The following is a 25,685-nucleotide window of genomic DNA, read 5'->3' as shown; positions in this document are numbered from 1 at the left end:
TCATTGGTTGAAAATAGAGATGACTCGTGGGACTCCCCGTTAGAACGAAGTTGCTTTCCCCATATATTATGTTTTAAATTACGCAATGAAATAAATTAACTACGTTTGAGAACGATTAAATAATAAGAAATAAAATTATATTTAAAAATCCCGTGTGAATTAAAACAATAGCAAAGTGATAGTTAAAATATTGTCATATTAAACCGTATATAATCAATAGAAACAAAAAGAAAGAAAGAGAGGGCCCTACGGAGTAGGCCTAACGTTTTTCCGTTACGTGACGATTTCTGCCATTTCACTCTATTACAAACCGCGTTAAAGAACTTGCAATAAACATTCCTCATTCTGTAAATATGTGAAAAAATACAATTAAGATTAATTTAAAATTAACAAAAAATTAACTTTTACTTGGTAGGGCTTTGTGCAAGCCCGTTTGGGTAAGTACCACCCACTCATCAGATATTCTACTGCCAAATAACAGTACTCAGTATTGATATGTTCCGGTTTGAAGGGTGAGCGAGCCAGTGTAACTACAGGCACAAGAGACATAACATCTTAGTTCTCGAGGTTGCTGGCGCATTTTCATTGTAAGGAATGGTTAATATTTCTTACAGCGCCATTGTCTATGGGCGGTGGTAACCACTTAACATCAGGTGGTCCATTTGCTCGTCCGCCTACGGGTATTATAAAAAAAAATACCGTGCTTGTGGTAATCGGTGCAAGTTTGCTTAAAACCCTGGGTGGTAGGCCACATATCAATTACTCTACGCTACGTCAATAGTTTGTACTTAGTAACGATAACCGAGCGAAGCCTTAATGCCAAGGTCGCAGAGCAAAGGTTAAATGTCAACTAGTCCATTCCTCATCAGCTATCTCTAACATAATTAAATAGACTGTTCGTCAATGTGATTTACAATATGAGAAGCAACACTGATTATTATAAAGAATATATTTTTTTAAATACGCCTGTTATAAAAAACACTAGCGTTCGCCTGGTAGGTATTCGAAGTTCAACGATAATTAATCGTCATTAAAGCAAATCATTTATGAATGAATATTTCGGTGGTTGGTGAGACGATTTATAAGAAAATCGGTTGAAAAACAGATAATTATAAGATGCTGAACGGTTTTGCCTTTGCCTACTTTATAAGAAAATCGCTTAAAAAATATAGAATCAAAACGTACTCAACTGTAGGTCTTTTTTTTTTATTACACAGGTAAGCGGACGAACAAATGGGCCATCTCACGGTAAGACGTCACCAGGACCCATAGACAATGGCGCTGTAAGAAATATTAACCATCACCAATGCGCCGGCAACCTTGGCAGCTAAGATTTTATGTCCCTTGTGCCTGTAGTTACACTGGCTCAGTCATCCTTTAAACCGGAACACAACAATACTGTACTACACACATACTGTTTGGCAGTAGAATATTTTAATAAAATACTTAAATAAAAGCTATATTTATAACATTGAATACAATTTAGGTTAATGCGAAATTAAATAAGTGTTTCACTAAGTTAGTTTTATAATTATTATTAAACTAAATCCAATGGTTTTAACTTATACAGAATCGTTTGAACTAATTATGTATATACCGGCACCAGTGGCTCTCAATCTTAATTGCGCATTAACCCGCAGAATTAAATTAAGGAATGATTATAAAATTGTGTATAAAATATTTATGAAAATATTTTATTGTTGATAACGAGATGATAACGAAAAATGAACGTCAACGTCGCAAATATATACCACAATAATAATAATGTTTATATTATGTACTAGCTGGTGCCCGCGACTCCGTTCACGTGACCGAGCTTCTAAAGTGTAAGGGGTATTACGTGTTTGACATATCTGTGTAGCTATGCCTGTATATATGCATCTGGGTGGAATTGTAGTTCCCAAATGGGTAGACAAATTGTTTTTTTTTTTTTTGATAGATGACTTATTTGAGTGCTTTGCCATCGATAAAATCAAACAACAAACAACCGAACGTTTTAAATTTATAACTTAATCTTGTTTTTGTTTGTATTTATCTAACAGCGTAGTGTATATTACAAAAGTGAAAACCGCATCCAAATCGGTTAAGCCGTTTTTGAGATTAACGGTAACAAACGAACAGATAAACAGACAAAAATTCTAAAGATCATATTTATGTTATCTATTTCGTATTAACCCAATTATCTATTAAGATACCCCCAGTAATATATTTTCTCAAATATCTTCCATGTACAGATTTCGATAATTTTTTTTATTATATTTATAGATATGCTAGCTATCCGTTGGTTTCGCATGGGTAGAATGAATATCTGCGCCATTTTATATTATAGAACATTTTCAGTAAAGCTCGTAGTCAACAAGATCTTTTCCGATATGTTCAACAAACATTTTCATATTTATACAGAAGCTATTAAGCTTTTATTCATTAAAATTATACACTATAAAACCTTCTTTATTAATCCCTCCTTCCATTAGTGAAAACCGTATAAAAATGCATTACTTCGTTTTGGAGCTTATACCGTTCGGACCAACGTAGTGACGTCATTTTATGATATATTATGTAGTGATATACCCATACATAGATAAGCTCGTAAACAAACTAACACACGTACACAAGTATAAGAGTTCAACGTTCATAAGGAAATTCGTTCCAAATTTAAAATTAATCGTACGTAAATTACTATCTTACATAATACTTAAATAAGAATACATTAAAAGAGCAAAAAAATTGTCATACATATATGTCAGGTAAAGGGGTACTTTTGAGGCTTAAAACCCGAATATACATATATATATATAATAGGCTTTTGAATATAAAAATATATATTAAAGATCTAAGAAATAGTCTCGGTTGGTACCACTGTAACAATTTTGTTTTTTTTATGGCATTGTTTGGCGGACGAGCATATGGGCCACCCGATGGTAAGTGGTCACCACCGCCCATAGACAAAGGCGCTGTAAGAAATATTAACCATTCCTTACATCACCTATGCGCCATCAACCTTACACTGGCTCACTCACCCTTCTAACCGGAACACAACAATACAGAGTACTGTTATTTGGCGGTAGAATATCTGATGAGTGGTACCTACCCAGACGGGCTTGCACAAAGCCCTACCACCAAGTATCATCACCTCACAATAATTTATTCGCGAAACATTAATAGTCTGTATTGCTGTTTTCCAGTTTAAAGGGGAGGTACGCAAGTGCAATTGCATAAGGTCTTAAATAACGTTATTTTATAAAGTTAATTATACATTCTGTTCGTAGAGGTTACAATCAACTAGACAATTTAACCATCTCCTGCCTAAAATAAAAAAATATTCTTCCATATATAAAAAATATATATATTTCAATTAAAAATAAAATAGTAAAGTTTGAGCACCGCTGGTCTAGAACCTAGTATCGGTGTAAATGGTCAGGTTTGTCTAGGTAAGAAAAAATCAGTGATCAAGAACCAGTAAACCTGTTAGACTTAGCTAGTCAACTATTTACTATACAATTTTACTTATTCTAATGCAAGTATGGGATTCATGTACACAAGCTGTACGTTTCTACTTAGGCTGGTAGTATTATTGAATTTACTTCGAAACTCAGAAATCTTTTGATTAAATAAAATCAATTAAATTCACTTATTATTAACAGGCAGACGAGCTGAGATGTCACAGTTACAACGCGTGCATCTTAACCGATGATTGCGGGTTCAAACCCAGGCAAACATCACTGAATTTTCATGTGCTTAATTTGTGTTTATAATTTATTTCATGCTCGGCGGTGAAGGAAAACATCGTGAGAAAACCTGCATGTGTCTAATTTCAACGAAATTCTGCCACATGTGTATTCCACCAACCCGCATTGGAGCAGCGTGGTGGAATATGCTCCAAACACTCTCCTCAAAAATGTGAGGAGGCCTTAGCCCAGTAGTGGGAAATTTACATACTGTTAATGCAAAAAAAATAAATTACTAACAGTGTGATTTATTAATTTACGTCATTTGTCGAAGAACGGTCGATATAATTACGGGAAGACTACGACCATCGTCATCCATCGTTGGATCAGGAGTATCGATATCACGTCGTTGGCTGAACTCATTTTAACACATCAATTTCATATAAAAAAGCATCTATTAATAAAATATTATGTATATAGTTTTTATGCAAAAAATACAATTGAACTAAAAAATATGTTCGAATTTAAACGCAACGTTTAAATGACACATAATCCATTAGGATCGCTTCTTTACTAAATTTCCATTTTCCCTCCACACTTAAGCGAGTTTTTGGATTAATATCACGTAAAAAACACATCTATGTTACTGTTTATAAATATCGAAATATTTTAAACTACACACATACACACAAAATAAAGCTGACAAGGATTGACAACTGCGTCCACAGACCACAATTTAACTCATCATTATTTTAAGTATTGGGGCTGTCGTTGTTTTTATGAGACAAAGTTGATTTGAATAATTGCAGACATTATAATAGAAACGCGTTAATGATACGCTCCTGCGCAGGTTTATATAATGTATAACATTTACAACGTCCTATAAAAAACATTTTTCAACTTATTAACTTAGAAACATGTGCAATTTAAAAAGTTGTTTTTATACATTAAGTTTCGAGTAGTACTTAATTTTACATAATAAGTATGTAGTTTGCATAATTAAGTACGAATAGGTGATGCTATATGAACAAACACATATAATTATCGCATTTAAGAAATTAGAATACTTTAAAAAATATCAAAATTAAAATATACTTTATTCAAGTAAGCTCATCAAAACACTTTTGAACCGTCACCTTAAATCTACACATGTTCGGAATGTACACTTTACTACATACTCGATAGGTTTTATAAACATTACTGAATACACTAGAACCTATGTTATTATTTGAACTAGCAGTGACTTTAATTAAGATCTCGACTCTTTATGGTTTCGATAGTGATACTCTATTACGGATAAGCAGGAGAATTTATAGGATTTATTCAAAAGTTGTAACAGATTATTGTTATGGTCTGATTTGATCCAGTGTAATAATAGCCTAAAAGAAGATAAATTCTTAGTTCCCCAAGTTGGTGGCCCATTGGCGTTATTAGGAATGGTTAATATTCCTTATAGCGGTACTAGACGGACGGTGGTAACCACTCACTAGATTACCAAAAATCAAATAAAAAAATACAGTATTCTTCGTAACAATTATCAACACTTAGATCTCAGTAAGCCTAATGTCTTGCGTATTCAGGTCATCAAGGTTATCTAGGCTGTGACGGAGCGATAGGAATCCTCGTAGGCGCACTGACATCGCTTAATGTCCGCTAAGGATGTGCCTGATCGATTTATCGATTAAAAAATATATAATTTTTTAATGTTTTATATAGTACTTTTATATGGAGTATGTTTATATTATTTATTTAAATACTAACAGTATTTAAAACTGGATATTTACCATGTTTTTTATTTTTATTTGGTGGAGCTCGATATTTCGACATTATCTACGAATGTCTTGTCCACGAGATAAAAATAAAAAACATGGTAAATATCCCGTTTTAAATACTGTTAGTAATAAAAATAACCATGTTAATTTATAATCTTATATTTAAATACTGTATTTCAGGCAACATATTTCTGTTATAACAGAACCCGTTCCATTAAAATGATTAGTATATTTACTACGATAATATTTTTACACATTGACTGCCTCGTTGGTGGAGCTTATTAGTTCTGAGTTCAAACCCTGGGCTTGACCCGATATCAAATTTTTTTTTTGTCTGCCGAGACCATCTCAATACCATCACCATCAGAGTAAGCAGTGTCTGAACAACTTCCGTTCGTATCGAATTGTCATTCCATCGAATTACGGGATAAAGAGTGCATTTATTTTTTTCTCACACACTATGGAATCGCAGTTTGATACCCTTGAGCGATCACGGCTGAAATCGAAGAAGGTAGCGACATTTTTACAATTTCAATTAATTTTATAATTCTTGAATAATATATAATATATTCCGACGTTAGTAAATATGTTGTATCAAATTATTTAGTAAGTTAATTTGCTAATTATAATAAATTCTTTCTTGTTAATATACTGTAATAAACGTCTTCTTGAATTAATAATCTTTATCTATCTAATGGTTTTTTTTTTATGTTATCGGTAGGCGGACGAGAAAATGGGCCACTTGATAGTAAGTGGTCACCACCGCCCACAGACAATGGCGCTGTAAGAAATATTAACCATTCCTTACATCACCAATGCCCCCCCAACCTTGGGAACTAAGATGTTATGTCCCTTGTGCCTGTAGTTACACTGGCTCACTCACCCTTCAAACCGGAACACTACAATACTGAGTACTGCTGTTTGGCGGTAGAATATCTGATGAGTGGGTGGTACCTACCCAGACGGGCATGCACAAAGCCCTACCACCAATTAAATAAGTAAAGGTCCACAATTAAGTAAGGTATTACTAATATTCCTATTTACATGGCTAAATAGCTTATCACTTGTGTTAGGGTTGGGGACGACAATAGTCCAAGGGGTCGGGATCGATTCTGCGACTTTTTACATCGCTGTCTATGAACCATTGTACTATTGACGCTTCAAAAATATAATAAAACGATTTTCTAATAAAATCCTTACTGCATTGGATGCCAATATATCATTTACAAATTAAGCAGCGTATTGCCAAATCACACTCCATAAATAAAAGAACAATCGATTTGTATATTTATTATTTAAGTCGGAATGATTTACGTGAATCGAAAAGTTAAAGCCAAACAATATTTGAGACGTAATCTATTAAAGTTCAATGACTTACTTAAGCTTAAATTATTGTAATAAACCAAACGTTAATTGTACAAAAACGCTTTTCCTGTTTTAGTTAAAACTAATCTCATAGCTTGACAGTTTATGATCGTTTGAACTCGGTTTTGTATTTATGTAAGTAACTTAACATAGGTAATAGTCGTAAAACTAAATGTTCTTAATATTCTTCTTGTATCTATATTGATATTATAAATGCGAAAGTTACTCTTACTGTCTGTCCGTTGCTCTTTGAAATACTGAAACAATTTTGATGAAATTTGGAATAAAGCATGTTTGTTCAAGCAAGGCCAGGGTGGACGTAGACTTTTTTATGCCTACTTGACAACCAACCCCTAAAACGCGAGCGATAACTAGAAATTTAGATATATTAGAGGTGACTCATAATTTAGTCCCGTTTAAAAAGTCTTCTATTGAATCTAGTGTTTGTTAACTTTAAGTTACACTGCAGGCACTTGGCGAATGAGAGCTAGGTCAAAATAAATGTACGGATTAGGATGTGACTGTTTGTGTGTTGACAGGATTATATTGTGTATGTATGTGTGGGTATGAGCCGAGGTGGCCCAGTGGTTAGAACACGTGCATCTTAACCGATGATTTTGGGTTAAAACCCAGGCAAGCACCACTGAACTTTCATGTGCTTAATTTGTGTTTATAATTCATCTCGTGCTCGGCGGTGAAGGAAAACATCGTGAGGAAACCTGCATGTGTCTAATTTCAACGAAATTCTGCCACATGTGTATTCCACCAACCCGCATTGGAGCAGCGTGGTGGAATATGCTCCAAACCTTCTCCTCAAAGGGAGAGGAGGCCTTTAGCCCAGCAGTGGGAAATTTACAGGCTGTTAATGCAAAAAAAAAAATGTGTGGGTATATAACTGCAATATAGTGCGGCGTACGTATCGGCTTTTATTTAATATTATTCTTACTTTATATCGTGAATGATTTATATTGGCAGCCATATTTAAGGAGCTTCGTTAATCCTTTCGCTATATAGTTTTTATTTTCTTTTTTTATATATTATTGATATTAATTTTTATACTATTTGATATCTTTTTATTTTTTAAATATGCTTTTGACTGATAAAATGAAATAAAATCAATTATAAATAAATAATATTTATTATAATTATTCCTTCATAATTATTAACTATGTAATTATTTTCAAACTTTGTGAAAAATTTGTTTTATTTTGTATCTTAAAAACATATTTATATATAAAACATAATTATCGATAAGTCCTATCGAAACATCACTATCGACTATCGAGGTCCGCATGGTAACACTTACATGCAATGTGTGTCGTTTATACTACGTATACATACGTTTTGATGAAATTGATCATATCTTTTTTCTTTTCTATTTATATACTCTACTCTACCCGACTCTACTCTACCCGACTCTACTCCACTGGACGGTATATGAACGGCCAAGTAATTAATGAACGTTATGAATCATTTAGGGAGGATGTTAGTTATGTATTTCAATCTCGGCAAACGTGATATTCTCCTTCCAATTACTGCAATTTTTTAAATTGTTTTAAAATCAGTATTACAAATTATACTAAAAAAATCCCTGGAATCCCAAAAATTCTTTATACGGAGACATAACTCTCATAGCCCACGTGATCGGGCTTTCCTCCACAAAATAACAAATGTAATTTAAGAGAAAGTCATCATTAGCGAATATTCTATTGACATCAATAAAAAACCACTAGAAAAAATCTAAATATTCATCGATACTATGAAATCGAAATAAAAATGTAATATTTAAAATATTAATAGAAAACTTTTGACATAACTTTTTAGAAAGCAGCTCATTTCATAATAGTTTTAATGAATTATAGATAAACGTATAGATAAAATATAAAAAAAATGGAACTAAAATTATAGATAGATATCACATATATAATAAAGAAGATAGATATTTAGAGGGTTTGAACTACTGGAAGTTACCGGATTTTCGTGTCAAGAATTTCTTGGCATCCCGAAGTTTGGAAATTAGCAATACACTCCCGTAAACATCGCCCAGGAACACCTGAATATGCTATATCAGGAAGAGTTAATTTTTCGTTCGTTTTTCCGATCATGTATGATTGCTGTCCATTAAATAAATATTGTAATAGCATCGCAACATTTGGAACACGAACCTTGTATATAAATCTTTCAATATCAACTATCACTAAATAAGCTTTAAAATATGTTCCAAATGTTCGTATTATACATATATTAAAGCGAGGCTGTACGTTTCCGTTTGATCTTGACTTTGAAATGAATACAAACATTAGTTTCTATTATTTCGCAATTTTTGCGATGATTTCCTTAACGAGACGAAATTAATAATATAAATACGAAGCGTTTTTGTGCGCTTTGTTACAATGTCCGTCACCCCTGTCAAGTGTAGCTATAGTTAGTTGATTAAAGGAGCCACATATCCCACTGTATCCCAGGTCAGGATGTCTTTAGGAGATTTGCCCATTGCGTCATAAAAAAATAGCAATTGTCAAAGAGTCACCATTTGTCGTAGCTCCACACTTTGAGAACATGCCCCTTGATGCCACACTCAGTTTTGGAATACTTGGCGGTGAATGTTTCAATCCTCATTCAGTTCCGTAGTCAATTGGATGGTGAAGCCAAATTGGCATCTATAAGCTCGGTGTGCTCAGCAACGTTTACGCGCGTTGCTTAAGGTCAAATTAGTTAAGAGATGGTGTTAAGCAGAATATCCTAGTGTCTTGCAATTGTTGTGTTGCTATGACTTTTACAAACAAGGGCATCAGTTAAACTTTATCTGTATTGTTAATAAACATAAAACGATATCCAAACAAGGATACGTTTTTTTTTACATTGTCATAATGATATACAACCTTTAAATGTCAAATTATACATTTCATTAATCGCCCTTCAGTTTAACGGGCGACGATTTAAAAAGAGTGTAGAGACATTCGAACGAATTTTCTCTCGTGATAGAGCTGAGTACAAATCTATTTTGGATGATATTTGTTTAATTATTAACATTGATACTGACTGCATTGTCTATTTGGCCACAGATTCAGAGGTACTGGGTTCAAAGCCCAGGATTTATTTAAAGTTATTTTAGTAGCAGCCCATAGTCTAGAAGTTGGAAGTGTGGATAGTTCTCGTGCGCCTCGGATAGCACGAAACGGATTTACCGTTTGTACAGCGCCTGAACTCTTTCCGGTCGTGTCGACTTTGCTGTCCCATCGGTTTATGAAAGTGGGGAAAGTGTACGGGTTTTTATGCACAGATTTGTGCACTATAATATGTCCTGTATAGTTGATTGGTCTCCCTTGACATAGGCCACCGTGACTGAAGTCAGTAGTACTACAGTACCAATCATAACTACGTTGAATGGAGGCATGAATGCTAACATTTTCTCGAGGACCTGCAAAACCATGCTGAAGACACTCATCTCAAAGCCATTTAATTGGTTCCTCACATTAACAAATGGAGAACACGGATTTAGGACCCCATTAAACTTTTCTTTCCCTTTTTTTCTAATTTAGCAACTAAGACAGTTTCTACGCTACGTTGTATAAAGTACCAATCAAGAAATCACACTACCACTACCACTACCTACTGAAACTCGATAGGTAGTAATTTACTTAAAGATATATGATGTAGATTTAATCTAACTTGTATAAAATTGTATAAAACGATGAGTTAAAAAGACGCGCGAAGTCATTTTGTCGCACTAAACTAGTTTTGCCTGCTCCGAGTAATAAAATCTGAATCTAATAATTTTGTTCGTTTGAAACACATTAAAATCACAATTTTAATAAGCTATAAATCGCTGCAGGTTTTAAACCAGAAGTCGTATCATTATCATTAGTAGAAATTATTATCGGCCTGTGTTACAGCCGCGGGTGGGCCTTAACCTAGTCAAGTAGATTTGTTCAACTAGATCTTACATTGGATGACGCTCCAGTTCTTCACACCATTTTCCACCAATATTTGAGTTAGATTTACAGTTATATCTGTAATTATGTCTTGAATAAACATGACACCTTTGGATTACTTTGATTAAAAATTCTCTCGTGGAACAATATATACGCTGTAACAAATAATCCAAAATTTTCAGAAATATTCAATTACTAGACGTTGCTCGCAGCTTCGCTTGCGTTTTGTGGGTTGTTTGGGAGGTATTAGGCATAAAAAATTAAAATCCTTCCTTGGATTTCAAACTTGCTCCATATCAAATTTAATCAAAAGTAGTGATTTGAACGTGAAAGCATCAGACATACATATATAGTTACTTTAGCATATTAGTATATATGTTAAGAGAATACGTTGAATTTATACGACACAGGTTACGTTAGGTACAATTAGTTATAAACAAGTTCGTATGAGTTACTAAACCTGTAACTGCTTTTTAAAGGTCATCAAGGTGTGTATTACAATTTTAATTACCTATGTTAAAAATAATACATTATTATACGTCAAAAATATTTTGTTTTTATTCCTACTTTTTTAATACGTTAATTTTACTTGCTAGTAGGTCTTTGTGCAAACCCGTCTGGTAGGTACCAGCTACCCGTTAAATATTCTACCGCAATCAATACTAAGCATTCCTGTGTTCTGGTTTGAGGAATGAGTGAGCCAGTGTAACTACAGCTACAAGATAACATCTTAGCTCCCAAGGTTAGTGGCGCTTTGGCGTTATAAGAAATGGTTAATATTTCTTCTTTAATGTTTATGGGCGGTGATGACTACTTACCCTCACGTGTAAGACTTAATCAAATCATAATATTTGTTTTATAATTAATTTCTTAAAGTAAACACTACCACCGGTTCGGTACAGAAATATAATGTAATAAAAAATACCCGAGAAGTGAGAATTGTACACTTTGCGACGAGTTAGGTTACTATAATATAACTATCTACTATTCCAATGGAAGTAGAAAAAAAGATATACAAACCTTAGTAATCGTAAATCTAAGGTTTGTATGTTTTTCGTATATTTCATACGATTCGCTAATAACTCAGCTATATTGTGTACTAAGAGTTTATGATTAATATATCTTTATTTATAATACAACACTTCTAACTAAAATTCCGATAGCATGTTCGTCGCCGTTCAAAACGCCATTTTTTCGCAAATCCATTGAGAATATCATAGATTAATTAATTAAGCTTTCGCCGGCGGTTTTCCGAACCGATACGACTAGGGAACGTTCAAGAAAAGAGCGTACTTATTCCTTAAAGGCCGGAAACGCACCTGCAACCCCCCTGGTATTGCAGATGTCCATGGGCGGCCGTAATCACTTTCCATCAGGTGAGCCTCCTGCTCGTTTGCCCCCCTATAAAATAAAATTAAAAAAGATATCACGTCAATTTACTGTCAAATGTTGTTTATTTGGCTTTTATCTCTTATGGTTAGAATTGAGTATACCTACATTAATAGCGTTGGAAACCTTGGATATTTTAGTATCGATTTTATAAGCTATGAATCAAGTTTAATGGGGGGAAATAATCTACTTATCAATCATAGTAAACGCGGAAGTTGGGTATTTATATCATTAAAATTATTACATCTTCGATAAAACCCAGGCTGAAATAAAGTGCTACGATCGTTTAATTTTCTGAATAATCAATAATTATAAAATTTAACTTATTATTAAAAGTTAACTTTGTATGACCCGTACGATTTTTTCCATTCCGACCCGTTCGAAGTCCGGGAGGGCAATTTGTTTATTATACATTTGGCCCGAACAACATACATATATATTGAAAATCTTAATAAATTGCCTTCAGCACCATCTATGAGATATAGTGTAAACACGAATATGCAAAGAAAATATCTCAACTTTCAAACCCGAAGCAATAAAACACAGAAAATAACACACGACCATCGAACCTTAGGTCTTAGTTCATCCGTCATCATTCTTACGAAGCAACCGCCGGCGGCCGCTAACGGCTTATTGAAATAATAGATATAAACAGACCTTACTAGGGATAAAATGTTTCATAGGAATTCTGAACGTAGTAGAGAATATTTAACAAAATATGTGTATTTAGTTTTATATATGTCAACATATACACGACTATAACGGCTTAAAATACAGTGAAAATTAAATAATTATGATACCTTTGGTCAGCAAGTGGACAGAATCATTCGATCTCGACCAAATACAGATTCAAATCACGATGAATAAAAACTAAATTTTCACTTGCGTTATTTGTGCGATAATTTGACTAGTGTTCGGAAGAAAGTAGAAAATCGTGAGGAAACCGAAGAGTGTTATTCTGCAGCATGGGCTACAAAGCAGTTCAGCGTTGTGGAAAATGCTCTAAGACTTCTTTAATAATTTAGAGGTCTTGACCAAGCAGTGGACACTTCCAAGCAACGTACCTATTAGATTTATTAAGATTATATCCAAATATATTTTGTATAATCCAAATATATATTGATTATATATATAAACTACAATAAAATCCTCAGAAGCCCATAAAAATTGGATCCCGTGTTTTTCATACAGGGTTGTATTTCTTCTTTAAATTGATATGGAACCAAACGAGAAGTATAACCCACTAAACAAAAATGACAGAGCTTTGAGACAACAAACCGTATGATAGAAACGTATTCAGTACCTCCTTTTTTGAAGTCGGTTGAAAATAAAATCCTGTTATATTATTAGTTATATCAAGCAGTAAATAATAATTTCTTCAAATCAACCTCTTAACAAAATAACTAATCCATGCTGTTACTCCTTTAAACAATAACATCATATTTATTGTAATAAATTAATTATTATTATACAATAAACATAAATCGATATTGTTTATAACTTTTTAATTAAAAATTAAAATATTTTATATAATTATATAATTTTAAACATGTAATAGATAGTTACGTCCGGTCGTAAACAAGACTGCATAATTTCTAAAGGTCAGGGTGTTCATAGCAATGTGTAGTGACCGCAAAGTAAATAAAAAAACACGATATACTAAAACGTTAAAGGTCATATTAAATGTTTTATTTAGTTGGAACATAAATACCATTAATTTATTAAAGCTATATATATATATATATACTTTCCTTAATTCGTCGAATTATTCACGCCTGAAGTCGTGCCAGAACAATAATGAACCAATAAAAATTGACATTTTGGGTTCTCGACCACGATTTCCAAAATTTCCAATATCCACTGAAAAGTCGAGCAGTAGAACAGCGAGTGTTAAGGGTATCAGTGATCACTGCCTCATACCTGATATATTTAAAAGCTTTATAGCCTTTATTACCATAACAATAAAGGCTAGATAGGAGACCGTGTGTTCAGGTGATTGGCCAATTTACAGCTGAAGACTTAAATATCAGGCTATTGCAGGATTAGTATTGAGCGTATGAGGCGTGCTATTAACTTCACATAGAATGCTTTATATTTAAATATTTCTAAAGAACTCTCGTCATTTTGAAGTTTGTGAACATGACAATCATTTTAGTTTCAGACCTAGTCTTTCAAAGAAGTCAGAAATATTCCGTTTTGAGGATGCTGACAAGCATTATCTTGTGAGAAACATCTATTTATTAATATTGTATGGTTTTTATTCAATAATATTGGTTAGGGTACGTGACGTTATTGGCTTTTTCAGTTTGTGAATTATTTTGGGCGTATGTGAAAATGCAATTTTTTTTGGTGTATCGTATAGTTTAAAAGAAAAGTATTGATTTCTCTTTGGCCTCAAAGACCATTACGTACCAAGACGTATAACGTCAAATCAAGCTTCCATACGACCGTTTCCAGAGATCGTGTTTTCCTCGCACTTTAAAATTATGGAGTGATCTTCTCTCCTCGGTGTTCCTTCAGTGCTACAAAGTGTCCTTTTTAAGCGAGGCTTAAGAAGAGTATTTTCCTCAAAGCAGCTTGATTGTGCCCCTGGAATTGCTGACGCTTATAGATGGTGGTGATCATTTTCCATTAGGTGGATCATTTGTCCATCCACCGAACTATATCATAAAAAAGACATAGGTATCGAACAAATGGTCCGTACAAGAAATACTTCTTCCGAATTCAGCTTCTTTTAATATTAATTCAAAGTAATTTTTCTCTTTACAGATCGTGATACTGACCAATCTCAATAAACTCAGTAACTTGTGATTTCCGATTGTCACTTAAAATAAATTTATTCTGTATCCGACAATGACGTCATCAATGTGGCTCACAAAACATTTCGATGCGACTTTTTACGATCTCATAAAGTACGGTATTGTCTAAGCTAGGGGTCGTTAACATCGCCTTCACGAACCTATCTTAGGTTTAACATTTAAATGTAATAAACGAATTTATACCTTATTTTAAATGAAGTAGAGTTTATATTTTATTGTGTTTCCTGTATTTTTGTACGATTTGATAGATGTTTAGGATCTTGAAGCACTTAACATAAATTTTGTTTTATGTTGAAATTAACGAGGTTTTTGTTGTAGATAGATGTTATTTTGTTTTCCTTTTCTCTTATACATGTAGCCTTCCTAGCTAATAATAAAACTTTACTAACCTAGAGATTGATAGTTAGTTCCTTAATTAGGAAGAAACGTACTATTGAAAATGTTATTAAATTTACTACGACATTAATTATAAGTACTGGAATTATGCAAGCTCCATATATCGAATGGAACAATAACGAGAAATATAATTAACGCATTATTTTTAAATAATTTGATAAAATATATTTTATGAATAATTTTGTACTTAATTGAAACTGAACGAAATAAAAAGTAAGTATGGTACTTGGATGACTATGGAATAAATTACTACAAAATTGTATTATTATATGCCAAAAAGTTTTAAAAATAACATGAACATACTGAATCAAGCTATCATTTCTGTAACGGTCCCAAAAAATATAATCGACTACGTCTTTGATTAACTTGAGTTAGTCTGATGCTATCGTCTTTAACCTTTGTGACATAGTATCCTCCCGTCACTTCGTTTATAAAAAAAAATATTTGCGACGATAAAATTTTAATTAAATTCTACTATCAACATTTTATATTGAAAATTTGCAAAGCATATTTAATAAAGAACTTAATAATTTATATGTGAATTACACAAACATCATGCTAAGCAAAAATGTATTTACGCCCCATCAATTTAACATCTACTTTTCAATAAAGACTAAAATTTGACGACTTCCGTGGTCGGGTAGTGTGTACACCGGTTTTCATGGGTACGCCACTCCGAGGTCCCGGGTTCGATTCCCGGCCGAGTCGATGTAGAAAAAATTCATTAGTATTCTATGTTGTCTTGGGTCTGGGTGTATGTGGTACCGTCGTTACTTCTGATTTTTCCATAACACAAGTGCTTTGTGTTTGTGTTTTATTGGGATCAGAGTAATGTATGTGATGTTGTCCAATATTTATATTTATAAAAACATCAGTATGACAAAAGAAAGGTCAGTTTACCTTTTATAGTTGTATTATTAAATTCTCTTTTATGAATAAATATTCTAAAATTTACATTTGTACATCTATACTATACAGCCGACTGGACATTGATATTGATATACCTCGATTATATACTATAAACTGTATAACTGTATAACAGTATAACTGTATAAACTGTTACATAAATAAGAATACCCAAGAGCGTATTTGCTTAACTTGGTTGTAGGGCTTTGTGTAGATACCACTCACTCAATGAGTGGTTGAGTTAGTTAAAAAGTTTATTAAGATTAAATTATTCGATAAATCTTATTATTCGTTAAAAAATACTTTTTAGAATTAAAACACCTGGAAAATTTGTAAATAATATTATTGTAAATCTATTTATTTTTAAAGAGCAAATATGTAAGTTTCTTTTTCTTATTAGTGTTTAAATATTGACGTTTCAAAAAAGTTTTATTTGTACAGTTTACTTGAACAAAATATATTTGATTTGATTTTATATAAATATTTTTATTCAATATATATATAACAACAAATATATTCAACCGTCAAACAACAATGCTTAGTATTGTTGTGTTCCGACTTGAAGAGTGAGTTAGCTGGTGAGATTCTTAGGCGTATTGGCGATGTAATGGATGCTTAACATTTCTTACAGTACCGATGTCTATGGACAATGCTGACCGTTAAAATTTTATAAAACAAAAAAAAAACCAATATAGATAAAAATCATACATAAAAATTTCACACTGTGTGTTTTTACCATAAGCACAGTATTATTATAAAAAAGAGTAGATACAAATATTTTATATCGGTCTTTCTAAATTTAATCATTTAATGCAACTGGGTTGAATGGAGAGACAGCCTCAAATTAATAGCTTTAAAAAATAAAAATCTTTAACGACTTAAATATTCTTATTTCTTAAAATCAGTTTAAAAATATACCACAGATTGTAAGTTGGATCATCGCCCTCTGGAGCTTGTCCCTCTCGTTACAAGAGGGCCCTCAATATCACGAGAGGTGCAATACCTTCGCAATGTAACTCGCAATAACGTGTTCGATGACTTCGTATAATGTATTTTTAACTGTGAAATATTTAATAGAATAAATAAATAATAACACAGCTGAAGACGAAAGTCTTGGAATGATATTAATATTAGTTGAACAATTCGAATTTAGTACGACTTCGTATAGCCCGCAATAAATAAACACTATGCATGTTCGTCAAATATGTTTAAAGTAAAGCAACGTAGAGAAAAGCCCATTAAAGTTCAGAAGAAATCAAAATCAAAATCGATTCAAGTCGGCTCATAAAACCACTCTTAAATAATTTAGTTGACTAGAATTTATCGACTTCTAGGCAGGATATATAAAAAAATAACCGTTGCTTACTGACATACTCTGTAAATAAAATGATGGAAAAAAAGTAACTACTGAGTTTCTGGCCGGTTCTTTTCGGTAGAAAGTACTTTCGGAGCCGGTGGTAGGTTTAAATTTAATTGAACAGTGTAACACAATCACACAACAAGTTATGTAAATCGTATTATAAATATAAACAAACGATGTACTACGAGTGATTTTATTACTAACCACGATATATTGTTTCGTAAACAATGTTCTTAGATCACAATAGAAAAATATTTCCGAATTTCTCAACTGCTTAACTCACGACCTCATCATAGCTGAAAATTGCTCAAACAAATGTTTTACTATAACGCGGTCACAACACTAGCGTCAATCGGAACTTATTACACAAATATTTTGTGAAGTATAAGGGTAACATAGTAGATTTCTCGGTCAAAGACATTTGATATTTTTTAGAAAATCAGGGAAATAATGGCACTGGAATTCGGGGAATAGTTCTAAAGCTCCAAGACTAAAGTAGTAAACTTTCGCTTGGTAGTCTTTGTGCAAACCCGTCTGGGTAGGTGTCACCCACTCGTCATATAACATATATTCTACCGCCAAGCAATACTTAGTATTGTTGTGTACTGGTTTCAAGGGTGAGCTATCCAGTGTAACAGGCACAAGGGATATCTTACTTCCAAAGGTTGGTGGCGCATTTATGATATAAGGAATGATAACACGAAAAATAATATTAGTTCGCCCAATTCTTTCAGAAAATTAATATTTTTGGTCAATTACTTTCAGATAGACTTTCCGATATATTTTTTTACTTATTAATATAAAATAATACAATTATTCTGTTATTCCCTAAACCAATAGCGCTTGAAACTAACTAGCTTTGCAATACGTTTATTGCAAAACTGTCAATTGTCACTTGCGTCACTTAGCGGATTTTGTGTTACAACACATCTACATTGGGCCAAGGGTCAAATGATACTATACCGTATTAGTAAATTTATCATCTTACTGCCTTACAAATAAGGGTTATATTTGTTTGCACTATATTTAATATTATATTTTTATTACATCGATTTTTTGTAGCTGATAACTTGAGATTTACTCGGCATGTTCAGGACAATACTTTTAATTGCACCATTGCACCACCAACTTTAGGTTAAGATGTTTATCCCCTTTAAACCGGAACAGAACAATACTAAGTATTTCTGATAGGTGTTAGAATATCTGATGAGTGTATTGTACCTATAGACAAGGTTGCACAAAGCCCTACCACCAAGTGCATTAATTTTCATGTAAACAATAAACAAAACATCCATAAACAACTTGTCAATGTTTTTAATATTTAAATTTACACGACAGACTCAAAATTTAGTATGTTTAAGTGTGTCAATGATTAAAACAAAATTCTTAGGTCGAACTGAAGTTAAGGACGGGGCTTGAAACTTAGAATGCGGAGTCAAAGGTCAAACGGTGAGGTCTTTCAGTAATGATTGATTGATTAAAAGATGTATTGTGTAATTTTTAAACGATGTCAAAAGCGCAATGTGTATAACCATAGAGCCTGTACCAGGGCTTTAGGTATCTAAAGTATTATGTCAAATAAGCCTCCTTCTTCATAACTATCCTTCTGACCGATGTCAAGGTCAAGTCGACCGCTCTAAACTGAGCTAATCGGGGGCAAATTCTACTAAATTATTACGGTAATCATACGTTCCCGATACTATTCCGATTCAACTTCGACTATTCCACACAAAAAATAACCTCAGCTTAATTGTAACTGAGTAATTCTACTTATTTATATCGTTTACGATACGATCCCATTTATATTCCGATCTTTGATCGAGCCGCAACTCAACGAACAAGATTATTTTTTGATACGATTTTACTTGGTGGTAGGGCTTCGTGCAAGCCCGTCTGGATACCACGCATACATCATATTATTATACTCATTATATTCTACCGCCAAACAGCAGTACTCAGTATTGTTGTGTTCCGGTTTGAAGGGTGAGTGAGCCAGTGTAACTACAGGTACAAGGAATATAACAACTTAATTCCCAAAGTTGGTGGCGCATTGGTGATGGTAAATGGTTAATATTTCTTACAGCGCCATTCTCTAATGGCAGTGGTGACCGCTTACCACCATATGGCCCATTTGCTTGTTCGCCTACCTATATCATTGTGAAATTGTTAATAGAATTCGGCCCCTGGAGACGTCATAGTAAACCAGAGCGATAAGATCTCAACGATTTTATTTTTGAATTTATTTTTTTAATTCATGCCCTAACTTAACGATATTAATTATATTAATATTTCGTTATAATTATGCATTGTGTGATAATATTTTTTTCAAACTAACATTGTTATTTTATCAAAATAAATTATCAGCATTAATTATTATTTGCATGCCATTGATCTTATGATCTCTGACGCTCTAAAAGAACACGGCTATTACACATAAACATCGTTATATGAATTCTAACTAACTAGAAAAAAACGCAAACTAAACTGATAACTGAATATCAAAAATATATATAATCATGTTATTCTAATTTAACTAAGATAGACAGGGACTAGAAATTATTTCTTTTAATCTGTCACGACTAGAAATAAATCAGACCTAGTATCAACTTACTAACGGAGCCGAACTCCTAATTCTGTCCTGCTACTAAAATCTCTTTAACAGAAAATCCCTATAAGCAAGCCCCACCACGATTTACTCCCAGCAATTCTAGATCTTACCTTCTAAACAAGCCTCTTCGCCAAAAACCTTCCAAATATCTCTTAAGCGAGTACGTTTTATGTATTAAAATTGAACCTAGAACTTTACTAGTAAAACGTCAATATCTATGTATAGATATGACTAGCAATCGAAGTCGGCTTGCATAGCAGTCGTGGAACAAAAGGTCGTACATAATTTTTTGCCATTAAAAAATTGTCTCGAATAAAATAATGTATTGAGTTTCAAAACTAATTGTCCGATTTTGTACCTGCGGGTGGGCTCTAAGCTAATTGTCGACCTAACATATAAATTTATCGTTACATATACATATTCATAAAATTAAACAATTTTATATAATTGCATTAGCATTAGTAGCCTGTAAATTTCCCACTGCTGGGCTAAGGCCTCTTCTCCCTTTGAGGAGAAGGTCTTGGAGCATATTCCACCACGCTTCTCCAATGCGGGTTGGTGGAATACACATGTGGCAGAATTTCGTTGAAATTAGACACATGCAGGTTTCCTCACGATGTTTTCCTTCACCGCCGAGCACGAAATGAATTATAAACACAAATTAAGCACATGAATATTCAGTGGTGCTTGCCTGGGTTTGAACCCGAAATCATCGGTTAAGATGCACGCGTTCTAACCACTGGGCCATCTCGGGTCATTATATAATTGATTTGTATAGAATTAATTATTGTTATTTTCTTATATTCAATACTTTATTTAATCGTTGTTGTAAATTTATTTTTATGTTCTCAACAATAGAAAATTGATTTTAAATTAACATGGCTATTTTTATTACTATGAGTTATTGGAACCGGAATTTTTCCCAATTTTTTTATTTTTATTTGGTATAATATGTATCTAGTATATTTATATAATATGTATATTTACATATTATATAATATGTTTTTAGTTGACATAATCTACGAATGTCTTGTTCACGAGACTCTTCAACGATACTATACTATGATATGATAATTACGCCTTTTCAAATACTTATAGTAATAGAAAATTGTATACACTTTATTGTCTAATGTATATTTCTTCGTAAAATTTAATTGAGTTCTTGTTTCCCGTAAATAATAACTGTTCAAGATCGAATAACATTATGCCAAATAATCATTCAGTTTATTATTTGGTCAATAGATGGCGTTAGATGTATTTTACATCGTGCTATAGAAATGTTTTTTCTAAAGTACAATACAATTTCTGTAATTTCATAAAGTGAGAACAATTACACTATCTGACCAGCAGTACATACTCGGTGGTTTTATTTTGAAGTCTCACAGTACCAATACTACCGGGTAACAGCCCTAACAATAACTCAACGGTATTCCGACCCCCAAATGATGTACCAAATACTAATGGCAAATATAGCTAAATCGAATATATATTAAACTATAAATAAATAAATCTTTTCACTTATAGAACAAAATGTATGATATTTTCTACTTGTCCTATTTATTTAATATTAAAGATCATTAGATATGACTAGCGAGCCGCCCCGGCTTTGTATGGATGCATTTAATTAATAAAGAAAATTGTAGTATACTATAAATATACCCTATGGTACCCAAACAGGAATGTCTGAAACTGCCATGAAAACTGCCATTGGAAAAACTAGAATTGACTTATTAGTTCCGGAGATTACACTCTACATACAAACAAACTAATTTAACCTCTTTGTAATATTAGTACTGATTTGAATGGATAATAACTAAATGATAATCAGTTATCCTGATGCATATTGACCTCAAGTTAACTTAGGTGATGGTAAATCGTATTTTTTTAATTCTCCTTATTAGAACCTCGCTTAGCCTAGCGTTAATAATACTGCCTATATAAAATAAAAATAACCTTCTGAGTTAATTAATGTATTACTTAAGTAGATTTTTCTATAATATATTCATATAAAAATGCAAAATGTTAAAAAGTATTGATTTGAAAATATTCCATACAAAAGACTTCAACGAGATCTTTTATGTTAGTTCAAGGGTATTAAGACGAAACAGCTTTAATACGACAGGTAACGCGCGTCATATTAAATTTATGATGATGTCATATGGCCTATGGTGCTCGGCTTGTTTTTCAAAATCAGTCAAAAGCAGTTGGGCTGTTCAGATTTTAAGTGGAAACATACATGCAAACAGATGATGGGATCATTAACCTCTGACTATGCAATTACCACGCGAAAATTGTAATGTAATATGCAAACATGAAGGTATGAAAACTAATCCTCTATGAAATTCTACATATTAATAATATATATATATATATAGAAATATAATCCTATCTAATTTAAAGGTCATTTATTTAGTATACGGAACACAAAAAACATGCTCCAACTGAATTGATTCGTATCAACATCTCCCAAGTGACAGCTACTTATTTTGTTTCGTAACTTTTAACAAGACCTATAAATACATTTGCAATGATAAGGCCCTTGACCTCTGCTGTCCACGGCCCAAGTTATAAGCGAATGTGCATCATTTTTAGTTGTTAACACTTAATACTTATCATAATATTGACACACATCTATCAATCATAATAATAACACTTAATATTAACACCTAATAAAAAACGAATAACCAGTTTTTCTATGACAATTTTATTTTTCAATACCATTTTTTATGTCCAAATGCAAACATTTACCATGAAGTAACCCCTTTCAGCTTTTTATTCGCTGTAATAAAAATAATATACAAATTTTCATATGTAAAGTCCAAGGAATAACATTACTTATTTAAAATTAAATTGTATATCATCGAAAAAACGCATAGCTCCAATGACTTTGACTCCACTAGAGACTCTGACCGTCCCGTTAATGAGATACTGACCGATATGTGGGGGAAAGGTCAGCTCTTGACTTTGCCCCATTGTGCACTATACAATACAAACAATTTCAAGCTATACTACACATTATACCAATGTAACAGAGCACATAATAGCCTGACTAACATTGTCTCAATAGAAATTGTAATTTTAAAGTTATTGGTCTTATTACCAGATCTAACGATAAAGTAGTATTCTTGTCCTTGTTCCTTAACTTGATGTTTTTACTTGTAAAAAAAACATTTGTTAATTCTTATGAAGGATATATGTAAATTTAATTGTACTTTATTGACATACTCACATGAACCTAATTTTATATACTTTGATTATCTGTTAATCGCTTGTTCTTATTAGATTCAATCGATGTTTTAATGCAACAGTGGAAACTTTGTTGGCTTATGTAAGACCTATTTTGGTATCAAATGTTTGTGTATACTATGCTGTGCATTTTACACACCCACGTACAGTTTATATTTAATTTAACATTATTCAAAAGTGCTTTTATGAGTCTACTTGATTTTATTAATATTAATAAAGATAGCTAGGCAGATAATTCGTAATAACTGTTTAGGCCTTATTTTGAACCATGTATTTGTTTTAAGTAACAACCTATAAATTTACCACTGCTGAACAAAGACTTCTCGTCTTAAGAGATTAGTAAATTATCCCCCAATCTGGATTACAATACAGATTGGTGGACTTGTATCGAAACTGCATCCGACCAAACTATAAATTCCTTCTGATCTATTCACCGCCAAACACGACCCTAATCATAAGCCTAAATTAAGCACATACAAAATCAGTTGTATTTTCCGGATTTGAACCAGTTACTTTGGTTAATATTCAGATTCTATCCACTGGGCTTATGTCTACATGGATGATGATTAAATTCTTTCTTATGTACACTTATTGAAAGTAAATGATAACCAACACAGTTCAATGAAATATCACCGTTGTTATATTCGCAATAAATGTTATAATTATGTGATTTATGTATCGTATTGAAAATAGATATCTTGTAACATCCTGTATAACCTTAAATTAACTTTAGTAATTTCCTGCCAATCATCTAACGTTAGATTTCTATAAAATGATGACTTTAACTTGATGAAACAAGTACACACTCGTTTCTTTTAAACAAACTTGAAACGGTAAAATCGTGAGAAAATTTATATAAAAATATAATAATTGTTTAGACGCAAAAGACGTAGAAGAATACCTTAACATTTTTCAGGTGTCAATAACTATAAGATTTGAAATTTTACACTGACTTCCGGGCTGGAAATCAGCAACACAAAGGGTTGATGATTTTCGGCCTTTAAGAGGGTGGGTGGGTAACTCAGACGATTCAAATAAATTAAGGGAAAAAAAAACACGTTGCTATTCTGAACTTCTGTCCAATAAATGAGTTTGGCCAAAACCGCCAATCTGAAGTCAAACCAACACACCAACACGGAACACACCAATACGCAAACGTTTGCACAAACTATTCCACCATTCTCATATTCCGATAGAACAGCAATTTGAACTAACGGAAATAATTTAAACGCAGGACCAACAGTTTTAGTATTTATTCACGATATATAATAATCTGGTGGGCAAATAGACCAACTGATGGTCAGTGCTGACGGCCATAGCAATTGGCGCTATAATAAAACATTAACTATTCCTTACATTGCCTATGCAATACCAATCCTGGGAACTAAGATGTTATGTCCCTTGTTAATTATACTAGTTGTACTTGCCCAGATTATTTGTATATATATATAAATAAGCTATTATACATAATGACTGGTCAGTATATATAATAGCAAAATTGATATATTGACAATAGCGGGTCAAAGTTAGTCAAAGTAATGAAAGTAATAAAAAACCTTCCTTATAAGCGTCAATAACCGAATGTATTTAATATATAAGAAATACGTAAACAAGAATTTAAATAATATTACATACTAAGCTTGTTATTTATAAGGGTTTATTGCAACCCGTTCGTCCATCCATGTATTTTAGTAGCAATTTTGTATTCCTCATGATACCGGTTGTAATATATTTGCATAGATGTGGCCCGCAGCGTCATTGGCTTTACATTATTACCTTTGCTTCTGTACTACGTTAACCGTACGTTCCTGATTACTAGTATACAGTCCTAAGCTTCTGTATAATACAGCTCTCGAACTAATTTATGTTAAACAGACGTATGTAAAAACACATTTTTACATACAACGATATACTTTGAGTCCCGACTCGACAAGATATGATTAGTGTTTTTGTTATTTTCTTTCGTTTTACTTTATCCAATATAACTTGGTACATTCATTTCTTATTCATAGTAGCGAAATGGAAATGGTGAGTGAGCCAGTGTAACTACAGGCACAAGGGACATAACTTCTTAATTTCCAAGGTTAGTGGTGCATTGGTGATGTAAGGAATGGTTAATATTTCTTACAGCGCCATTGTCTACCCGCAATGGTGACCACTTACCATAAAGTCTAGAAGCCTATATGCTCGTCCGCCAACGTATACCATAAAAAAAACACAA

The 25,685-nt window shown here is 32.7% G+C and overlaps 1 protein-coding gene across 1 annotated transcript in view; it reads left to right on the top strand.

Annotated features, from left to right (window-relative positions):
- The window catches only part of LOC113397789 (uncharacterized), a 142,527-nt gene that overhangs the window by 81,566 nt on the left and 35,276 nt on the right, over positions 1-25,685 (top strand). The gene's annotated exons all lie outside the window — the stretch shown is intronic.

The sequence above is a fragment of the Vanessa tameamea genome, chromosome 23 (genome assembly GCF_037043105.1).
Source record: "Vanessa tameamea isolate UH-Manoa-2023 chromosome 23, ilVanTame1 primary haplotype, whole genome shotgun sequence".
NCBI lineage: Eukaryota > Metazoa > Arthropoda > Insecta > Lepidoptera > Nymphalidae > Vanessa > Vanessa tameamea.
Note: the sequence above shows the minus strand (reverse complement) of the source record. Positions and strands in the feature narration are given on the sequence as shown.